General features: G+C 35.5%; 1 long non-coding RNA gene across 1 annotated transcript; it reads left to right on the top strand.

Annotated features, from left to right (window-relative positions):
* Positions 1–285: 285 nt before the first annotated feature.
* LOC136855229 (uncharacterized) lies at positions 286–7,462 on the top strand. Its single transcript, XR_010857955.1, has 3 exons — positions 286–435; positions 1,538–1,625; positions 4,961–7,462. It is a non-coding gene; the product is annotated as an uncharacterized lncRNA (long non-coding RNA).
* The last annotated feature ends 3,876 nt before the right edge of the window (positions 7,463–11,338 follow it).

The following is an 11,338-nucleotide window of genomic DNA, read 5'->3' as shown; positions in this document are numbered from 1 at the left end:
ATTTTTTTTTTCAGATGGGCTAACTACTGATACGTAATTGGGGTAGTTCGCTAAAAGGGAAGAATGCCCGGCAACTCTCAATAATAATAATAATAATAATAATAATAATAATAATAATAATAATAATAATTTCTGTCGATTTTTTTATCATCGCCTCAGATTTCTTCGGTGGCGAAAGGGCGATAAACTGACAGCTGCAGCGGTCGTTGGCTGTTATCCTCAAGAACAGCTAGTTTCAGTGTTTGTAGAGTCCCCGGCTTGGTAAGACAGGTTTCGTTGATACTAACTCGACTGGCTCGTTCATTTGCGTTTGGAATCTCGGCTGTGTTGTACTTGGCGATCGTTGGTTTCACTTTAACTTTGTTTGGTGTTAGGTGCAGTTCTCCATAGGAATGGTTCCCTCTCTGACGGGTCCGGGTACGTTTTCGAATTAAGGTGGGTATTATATTTCGTAATTGTATTTTAGTGTTTTCTCGTTAGTGTCGTTGCTCCTGCAGATTAGATTAAATTTGCGTTCTTGTAAGATCTTCATTTCAGGCGGTATTTTGTCTTGGTGCACAATGTACAAATGCTCTCGAGCCCGACTTAAAATTTGTTCTAGGTTCAAATAACCTATATGCTTCAATTTCATGTCTGTTTACAATATTCATTTGAGGTCTAAAGCTTGAGCAGTTTCTCAGACGTGTCTTATTGTGAATAGACTTTGCAAGATTTTAGGCATGAAGGCGTGCTTCAAGGTGTTGTTGGCGAGTGTATATTCTTGCCAGTTTAGTTTTATTTTTCTCAAATTAGTTTGTGGTACCTAGAGCTATGAAACTGTTGTCGTGCGAGTTTTTTCGTTTGCGGGTTTTGTATCTTCAAATGTTGGTATTCTCGACTTTGTTGTAAATTCCTACAAACTTTTTAAAATGTTTAGTATGTTAGGTATTGTTGTAATTGCTCTTCAACATGGTTATTAGGACTTAGTTCCGAAGCCTATTATTAAGCTGAACTAGATTGCTTTGAGTGGTAATTCTATGCACTTTGGTCTTGCACTAGCAATCTTATGCAGGTTATTAGGGCTTAGTTCCGAAGCCTATTATATTAAGCTGAACTAGATTGCTTTTGAGTGGTAATTCTATGCACTTTGGTCTTGCAGTAGCAATGTTATGCAGTACTACGTATGTCTTAATTTTAATTTTATGCTGCAATAGAGCTAGTCTTACGATGCAGTAGGGTTTAATTAAAGTTTCTTGACTAGAGGCTTAACTAGACTACCAAAGCCATCCTAATATGGGGTACATTAAGTTGATTTAAAATTTAATTTATTGTAGGCTTAAGTGCAATAAGCTAGTAACCATAGCCATCCTAATATGGGGTATATTAAGTTGATTTAATCTTTAATTTATTTAGGCTAAAGTGCAGTAAGCTAGTAATAACGCTTATCAGTATTTATAAAGCCATGCTTTTTTTTCCTTGTCGTAGTATCTTAAAACTTGTCAGCTTTTTTTTTCCACTTGCTAGGACATTTTGGGTTTTAATATATATATTCTTTCAGGTCAGGTTGTGCCGTTAAATAAGCGTGCCACCATGAACTATTGAATTCTTAGATGTACCGATACCTTATGAGTAAACAGGATTGATGGGTGAGTACATTTTTTTAGTCGAGTGACTTGACCAACCCCCCCGAACATTTTTTAAGCTTTAATTTTTTCAGAATCAAAACTCTAATTTTCATTTAAAGTTTAGGCTTTGTATTAATGTATTTGGTTTATTTTTTTCATATTCAAAACCTTTGTTTTGAGAATTTTGAGAGTTTAAGTGTTTTTTTAAATTGCAGTATTTTCTCTTCAAAATTGTAAAGGTTAAAATTTAACTTTTCCAGCTATGAATACTTTAAGAAGTTTTAGGTTTTGTTTCAGCTTCAGAGCTTTTTGTTTTCAAGTATTTAATTTTTATTTTTGATTAGTTTAGTTATATTTTAGCATCAACAGTGTTTAATGTGTGTGGAAGTTTAATAGTGTTAATATGTGGAGTGGAAGTTTGTGTGTGGAAGGTAAGTTTTGAAAATTTGTATACTAAATCTAGTTTTCTTTTTAGGTTAGTGGATTTAAACTTTTAAGTTTAATACTTTTGTCGTATGTGGTTTGATCTTGTAATTTCAGCTACTTTTTTTTTTAAGAGTTGTAAAGTTCAAGTTTTTGAATATTAATTTTTGAAGCTCTTGAGTAATTTTTTTAAAATTTAAAAAGTTTTGCGTGTGGATGAAGTTTTGCGTGTGGATGAAGTTTTGCGTGTGGATGAAGTTTTGCGTGTGGATGAAGTTTTGCGTGTGGATGCAGTTTTGCGTGTGGATGAAGTTTTGCGTGTGGATGAAGTTTTGCGTGTGGATGAAGTTTTGCGTGTGGATGAAGTTTTGCGTGTGGATGAAGTTTTGCGTGTGGATGAAGTTTTTCTTTGCCCACTTCCGGAGTCCACCTTTGCCGGGGTGGCTGTGCCACTTCCAGGCAAAGGTGGACTTTTGTTGTGCATGGTGACTTGTCACCGTGCACAACAGGAAGTTCATAAACAAGCATGGTGACTTTGTCACCATGCACAACAGGGATTTCAAACCAATCAACTTCCAACTTAGGTTAACTACAGGGTTGATAGTTTTTGTGTAGCTAGGACTTAATGAGAAGTTAGATATGGAACTTGAAATATAGGATAGGATAGGCTAGAATAGGGTTAAGAACGTGTTCATTTTATATAGATGCAAGGGTTAGGATTAAGGTAATAAACGGTTCATTTTATATAGATGCAAGGGTTAGGATTAAGGTAATGAACGGTTCATTTTATATAGATGCAAGGGTTAGGATTAAGGTAATAAACGGTTCATTTTATATAGATGCAAGGGTTAGGATTAAGGTAATGAACGGGTCATTTTATATAGATGCAAGGGTTAGGATTAAGGTAATGCACGGTTCATTTTATATAGATGCAAGGGTTAGGATTAAGGTAATAAACGGTTCATTTTATATAGATGCAAGGGTTAGGATTAAGGTAATAAACGGTTCATTTTATATAGATGCAAGGGTTAGGATTAAGGTAATGAACGGCAAGGGTTAGGATTAAGGTAATGAACGGTTCATTTTATATAGATGCAAGGGTTAGGATTAGGTAATAAACGGTTCATTTTATATAGATGCAAGGGTTAGATTAAGGTAATGAACGGCAAGGGTTGGATTAAGGTAACAACGGATTTTATATAGATGCAAGGGTTAGGATTAAGGTTGGAATTTATTTTATATAGATGCAAGGGTTAGGATTAAGGTAATGAACGGTTCATTTTATATAGATGGTTAGGATTAAGGTAATGAACGGGTCATTTTATATAGATGCAAGGGTTAGGATTAAGGTAATAAACGGTTCATTTTATATAGATGCAAGGGTTAGGATTAAGGTAAAAACGGTTCATTTTATATAGATGCAAGGGTTAGGATTAAGGTAATAAACGGTTCATTTTATATAGATGCAAGGGTTAGGGATTAAGGTAATGAACGGTTTATATAGATGCAAGGGTTGGATTAAGGTAATGAACGGTTCATTTTATATAGATGCAAGGGTTAGGATTAAGGTAATGAACGGTTCATTTTATATAGATGCAAGGGTTAGGATTAACGTAATGAACGCTTCATTTTATATAGATGCAAGGGTTGATTAAGGTAATGAACGGTTCATTTTATATAGATGCAAGGGTTAGGATTAAGGTAATGAACGGTTCATTTTATATAGATGCAAGGGTTAGGATTAAGGTAATGAACGGTTCATTTTATATAGAAGCAAGGGTTAGGATTAAGGTAATAAACGCATAGGTCTCTTAAGGATGCTGGGAGTAGACTGGGGTAAAAAACGATAGTCAGACCTAGGGAGACATTTGACGGTGAATGCTATTAATAGCTGAGGGTATTACAGTACTTGAGAGATAAGTTTGAATGTTTTAGTGCAGCTTAAAATAGGGTAGGGTCACTGTTTGACATACTTTTATAACTTAGAATTTCATTCCTACTAGTGAATAGGAACCAGACGGGCAATAGGTGGATCTTAACGATTTTTTAAGAGGCCTAGGTCTTGGGATTTATTTTTTGACACCCATGTCGTGGACTAGTCAGGTATTCTAATAGGCTGGTTAATAGTGGTAATTATAATTGAAAAAATTTGGGCAGTTTTGTTAACGCCGTTCCGTCAACGCGCTCAACACCCCCACCCTCCCCCCTTTTACTCTTCAAGCAAAGCTTTCATGTTAGGAAATAGTTCAGATTGCATTGCATATTTTCATTGACCCCTACCTTCATCCACCTTTACTCCAACGCCGAAGCTTGCTTCGGGAACCCCTTTCTTATTCTGAGTTCCTCAACTTAATTTTTCTCCCTTCGGGTTGTGCAGTTTCAATTCGCTTAAGACTGGATACTAAAGGACTAAAGTTGGTTTCAGTTCCCTTGATACTAAAGGACGAAACTTGGTTAAGGACGCTTAAGACTGGATACTAAAGGACTAAAGTTGGTTTCAGTTCCTTGATACTAAAGGACGAAACTTGGTTAAATTCCCTTAAGACTGGATACTAAAGGACGAAAGTTGCAAGATACTAGTTTGCATTGCATGGCACCTTTCAGTTCTTGCACTTAGAGTGTAAGATTGGTGCCCCATTAAATATTATCTTAAAGGATGGCACTCTATCCTGTTATCTTTTTGGGAGTTTGAAGGAACAATATTAGTAGTAAGTGGGATTGTTAATGTGCAAGTTGATGGCGATTTGAAGTAACAATACTAATAATGGGATTGTTAATGGGAAAGTTTACTCATACAATATAGTATTTTGTAGTATTTAATTATAACCTTAGAATACCTGCTGGGATTAACTGACCAGCTATTTTCACTTTTAAGAGGGTCGGTTTTATGGAAACTTTAGTATATTCTAAAACCAGACTTTTCTTATGCACAGGCTATTGGTGTAGCTGCAGCAGACCATAACATCGACACGTAATACTATTGGAAAGGAACGCTTTGTCGTTAAGAATATCCTGTGAGGATTCGAATTGCTCTGAATTCGGTTACCCACACTACTAGAACTCTACTTATAGCGCGTCTACATGTCCTGTGACGGTTCGAAGCTCACTTCGTTCTTTAGACGCTGTGCATATTCTGTGAGGATTCGAAGCACTCTAAATTCGGTTACCCAGACAGCTGGAACTTGTAGATGCTGTGCTCTACCTACTATTAAATTTTTTAATAATCTGGCTACTTTGGATATAATAAAAATAGTATGTGTATGAAGACCAAAATAATATAAAAATATATAAAAATGTCTGTAAACCATTGTCCATTTCTTTAACCCCAACATGTCTTTGGATGGGGTAGACTTTGTAATACCCCTTGAAGGACAAAGAATGTCCCATGAAATCAAAGGAAAGGTAGTTACTTTCATTGGTAAGTTAACAAAAGTAAGTTGGGGAAATTGATTGGTTGATTAACAGAAGATGGAGAAACTAATTAACTGAAATAATGGGTTTTAATCCTGAGGAGATTCGAAGTTTATTAACCTCGAATTTTGGCGGTTACTTGCATGTAGTCTATGCAGAGTTAACTTCCTATTCAGCAAAGTATTGTATTTTGACCCCTCTGACTTAAGAATAGTCACTGTTTATTAAGGTTATTCCTTAAGATCTGGAGATAGCATTCGGCTGAGAACACTTGTAAAGGTGACTTAAGCGATAATAGTTGGAAGTGAAATTCCCTTTGACATGAATCACCAAGAAAATATTTTAAGATTCTTAGGGGTTGAATTGAGTCCTAATTGCTATGTAGAGGTTTATTTTTAAAACAAGCAGGCAGCAAATTTTCAATAGTGATATGGTAATTTAAGAGAGCGGTTATTGCTTATGCTTATAAATTGAGGTTACTGTGACTGTCGATGGTTACTACAACAAAGGCCTAAGCGTTGGACTTACAAGTATCGGGTAAGCGAGGCGATAGAAATGCAGGATTTTTGCGTAATGCATAGTTTAATTACTTGGTGGCCTTGTCTCTGGCTCGAAAGTTTTTGAATGTTAAAATTGCTCAAAGGATTTCGTGAGGATGGGGATTGTGCTTCTGGTCGTTAGTTCTGCCAATCTCTTGGTAATACTTCGTTTTAGAATTGCGAAAAAATTGGGTTCGTTTTAGAATTGATACCGCCAGGACAAAAGCAAAAGAAAATCGGTCTTCCTTTTATGCTTGCTACGATCCGCAAACTTCGGATAGCTAAGGTTAGTCACCTAATTTTGGCTTTACAACTGGTTTTTGTTTTTTGCACCGCCACGAAACAGTCTTCAATGTCTAAACAAAAAGAAAATCCAGAAAATATCAAGCCCTTTATTCGTTGGTGCGTTTCAGATGCATTTCCTTCCATGGCCGAGTAATGAATAGCTAATGCTGATAACTTAATTATTAACCAGCTGACTACAGAGTTATCCGCCAACCGATTACAGAATTATCACCACGTGAAAAAATGTCATAAACTTCTGCCTCTTTTTTCCTTAACTTTGGTTCACCCAAATGATTGGTGTCAATTGGCAAGATTTTGGTATTTTGTCGCCCAAACAACATATTGACTAATGCCCATATTCGCCCAAATGAAATGTGCCGAAAAAAGGTCACTAAGTTATGGTGGACGGTGATAAAATCACGGGAATGAAGTCAGCCAAAATTTTATGGCGAAGTTTAGTTTTGTGGTAAAAATCAAATTTCATTAACGTAAGCTTTTTGTAAATTTTTTCTGTAAATGTTCTGAAGAGAAAAATACAAAGAACTGAGTAAAATCATATGATTACGTCCTAGATAAATAATATTCGTGATTCAAAAAATATACTTAATTACTGCAAATGAGTTGATTAATTGCGAGGCACCAAAACCAATAATGATGAAATAGAAAACATTTTTGTGGATGAAACCCTGTAAGTACGTCTGGAATGAAGCCAAATGTACTGAAAGTATCAGTAATACATTGTCATGTGAATGTCTTCATTGTCATTATTTCAAGGGATGTATGTACACAGCAAAAGTAAGCTACAGTTACTTATCGTTCCTTACTTGATCTAGATAGCAGAGGGGATCAGCGTATCCAGGTGGCCGAGTATGGACAGCAATTATAGGCTTAGAGGATCACCCCATTTTGTAAACAACTTAGTATATGGGTGAATTTGCTCTCTGTTGATAAAACCCTTACTGCTGTCCCTTGCTGAATTTATAAACAGCAAGTGACGCAGAGAGATCTGCATAACCCTGCATTTGGGCTGACTGTAGATTCGTGTGTACTTCCATACTTCTAGGAATCTCACACCATTAGCTAGGAATTCCACACCATTAGCTATGTATAAATGTCTTATTAGTCAATATTGTAATAAAATACAGGTAGCTGTTTACACGAGAGGCAAAAAGGTGGCAAGTATTTCTACTGGAATAGGTTTAGCTTTGTATTGAATCATGATCATATGGAAGTCGCTTGTGAAGTGTTTGTCAGTGACCAAGATATACCACTCTTTCCTTAGCGATGATGATGATGATGATGATGATTATTATAATAATGTTTTGAAGTTCAAAATACACACATTTATATAACGGAGTCAGCGTAAGACCCTCCCATGGGGCAAAAAAACAAAATATTGAAAATTCGAGAACAAGCCAGTCAGTCCCAAATGGGCTAATCCGGTTAAATATTTTCACATTTAATGCCATAATATATATACAATGATGTCATTATGTAAAAGTCGTGTATTGCCAGTTAGTAACTGATTTAAAATATTTTTATTTTAATTGGTTATGACTCTTGAATTATGACTGACTTGATTGTTTTTGTTTGATTACCTGACATCTTTCTAAGCCAAAATTGAAAATTTTTCCTAGTGACTTTTTTATCCTATCAAAAATTAAGACTTTTTTTTCTGTGATTTTTTCCCGGTGACTTTATCACCGGCCACCGTATAACCAAGTGAAGGGTAAACTATTCAAGATTTCGCCCAGGTAAATATAACAGTTCGTAGAAGTGAATTTACGGAAGGACCTTTTAGTATATAAGCATATTACAACGGTAAGGAAATGTGTTATATACACAGTATATTTGTTTGTACATATGATGGGAATGTGACTGGGGAGGGATTTGGGGTTATTTATATTTACAATGCTTAGGGGGGGTGGCTAATTATGCACATTATATTTACATAATTGCATTAACTACGTTATTACATTAGATTTGCATTCTGTTTCTAATTCTTATGGGTCTAATAAATTTATTGATTTGTTGAGAAGTATCTGGTTGGGGATTGTTATTGGGAGTGACCTTGACCTTGCATATACCACGTCAAACGTCGCACAGTGGTCTGGAAATAAATACTGCTGTACTTTGTTACTGACTCATCGCAATGAAAAGCTGGACATTTTTTTTTTAATCTCCTGCGGCCTGCAATCCATTTCGCCCACATACCCACGAGAACGCGTGCGCGCACACACACGCATATATACATATACATACAACGGTTAATAATCCGTGTTGAACATATCGAAATGAACTATAATTATCGATAGCCACGTAGAGTGTAGAGGACTCAAGACCACGAGGGAAATGACAGCAGGTGTCCAGGGAATAGTAACCCAGGTTAGGAATGGGGAACTCCTGGACCTTCAGTTCGCAAGTGAAAAGGTGCTTTCACACTTGCCCACTCACTACAACATCTCCCAGGCAGCACTCCCTTCCTCCTCTAATTGCATGGAAAACGATTGAACCAGGTATAATACTATACAGTACGTGTATGTCTGGAATCAAATTGATCCAACTGTTAGTGGCTCTTTTAATTTACCTTTTATGTCTCATAGAAATGAGTACGAGCTACAAATAATATCAATCACTGTTAGGAGTTGTTCTGCGCCTAAAATTTTGCTTTATCATGTGTGGAGTGCACACATTCATTACATACATATGTATGTATATAGATATATATATATATAGGCGTTATATATATATATATATGTATATATATATATATATATATATATATGGTATATATATATATATATATATATATATATATATATATATATATATATATATATATAGTGAAGTGTGTATGTATCTTTAGACAGACAAGAAATGGATTCCAATGACGCAGTGGATTAGGAAAAAACTTTTCATTTTGACGAGTCACTAATATAGAAAAAGTTATTCCCAAACATTTGTATGAAGTTTTACGTTGTATACTTTTGTTCCAGTTATATCTTTTACATTTTACGAAGATAAAATTCAATTCGATCCTCTAGTCGGCGATGAATTCAAATAATTCGATGGAAAAAATAAATTAAATCAAAAATGAAGAGTTTGCATGTATCTCGTCAGTGGGTGACACTGATTTTCGTCAAGCTATAGGAATCGGACGACGAGGCGTTGTTCACCTTGTTCGTAATGGCCTCGTTATCATGTATATCGGTAATTTCATGACGGCAGTCGATGTCTGTAAGGTCTCCTCCTGAAGGGCAAATGACAAGGTATTCCAATGTTTCAGATGTGCGCAAAAACTTTTTTGACAAAGCCAGTTGTTTATATATATATAGTCATATATGTATATATATATATATAAAATATATATATATATATATATATATATATATATAATATATACAATGTACATATATACGTGCGTGTGTTCTTTTATATAAGAACAATTACGTAAATACTTATTAACCTACATATTTTGTAATAGCATATATATAATTCACTATGATTTGTAAATACAATATGACTGTACAGATGTTATCAATGAAGCATATTCAGTTATAAATGACAAGTTTCAGTTGTTTATATAAATATTAGTCAGTACGTGGACCCTACACAAGAACCGATGAACAGAGATGTAAATATTAGGAAAATCAAAATGCGATCTTGACGCCCTTCTGACTGATATAATATATATATATATATATATATATATATATATATATATATATATATATATATATATATATATATATATATATATATATTTACTATCAAAGTTGGTCAGTGGGGTATGCAAGGTGGGTATAGGGTATGCAAGAGTGGTGTATGGATTCGCACACCGGATGTAAATGTACTTGGATCAAGATATAATTCCCTGTACGATAATGTTGACACATCTTGAATATTTCAAATTTATATTTGATGGTTCTCTCAGTAATTTTGTATTTTTCTGCATTTTTGTCTTGCATTGAGAAACATTACCATATCTATATGAGCCTTCATAAAGGATTTATTTCTGTTAAATTAGCAATAATTCATTAGCAGTTTACTAACTGACATCATTATTAATTACAGCTCGGAGAGACGTTCTCGATTTCAACATGTGATTGAACGCAGCTAGTTTATAGTACGATGACTGGCTTTTTTTATATATATAAATATGGATTACAGTGAAAATTTTGTTTCTCAGAGTCAGAAAAATGAGTTATAGGGTCTGAGGGAAGAGCACCAATTACTTCTTCATTAAATTTTGGGATGTAGGGCGACTTGGTGACAGCGTTACAAACACTTGAGTGGAAAAAAAACCCAGCAGCAACTAGCGAAAGGCGACTTTCCCCTGGAAAACACGCGGCCGAAATGAGCTAAGCTCGCCAGAGAAGCCGAATTTCTGGCGTAGTTTTGAATATTATTTTCGGGGGTAGATTATAGATTGCTTTTGGGGGTGAAAGGTTTTCTTCAGTTTACAGAGCTCAAGTAGAGGAAAAAAGGCTATGGATTGGATAAATTTTGGGAACGCTATATCGAGTTATCACAAAGTTATGGGGGTTTTGTGGTGGGCTTCTGTGAGAAGCCTATACGAGAGAGACAGATGGCTTCTCCCAGAAGCCCCAAGACCGGAAAGGGTTAATTAAGATCAAAGGTAACAAGTAAAAAATGCGCCGAAGTTTCTTCGGCGAAATCGAGTTTTCTGTGCAGAGTATAATGCTGTGCGAGCCGCGGCCTATGAAACTTTCAGCCACTGCCCGGTGGTGGCCTGTCCTATAGCGTAGCCAGACGCACGATCATGGCTAACTTTAACCTTAAATAAAATCAAAACTACGGATACTAGAGGGCTGCAATTTGGTATGCTTGATGATTGGAGGGTGGATGATCAACATACCAATTTGCAGCCCTCTGGCATCAGTAGTTTTTAAGATCTGTGGGCGGACAGAAAAAGTGCTGATGGACAGATAAATAACCCTCTCAATAGTTGCCTTCTACAGAAAACTAAAAATGCACCATCAGGGGAATACTTAAACTTCGTTTCACTTGTTGAATTTCTCAGGTCAAGACGTTCCCAATTTAAGTGGAAATAGA

The sequence above is a fragment of the Macrobrachium rosenbergii genome, chromosome 31 (genome assembly GCF_040412425.1).
Source record: "Macrobrachium rosenbergii isolate ZJJX-2024 chromosome 31, ASM4041242v1, whole genome shotgun sequence".
NCBI classification, from domain to species: Eukaryota; Metazoa; Arthropoda; class Malacostraca; order Decapoda; family Palaemonidae; genus Macrobrachium; species Macrobrachium rosenbergii.
The sequence above is the reverse complement of the archived record's forward strand: the minus strand, read 5'-3'. Positions and strand labels throughout refer to the sequence as shown.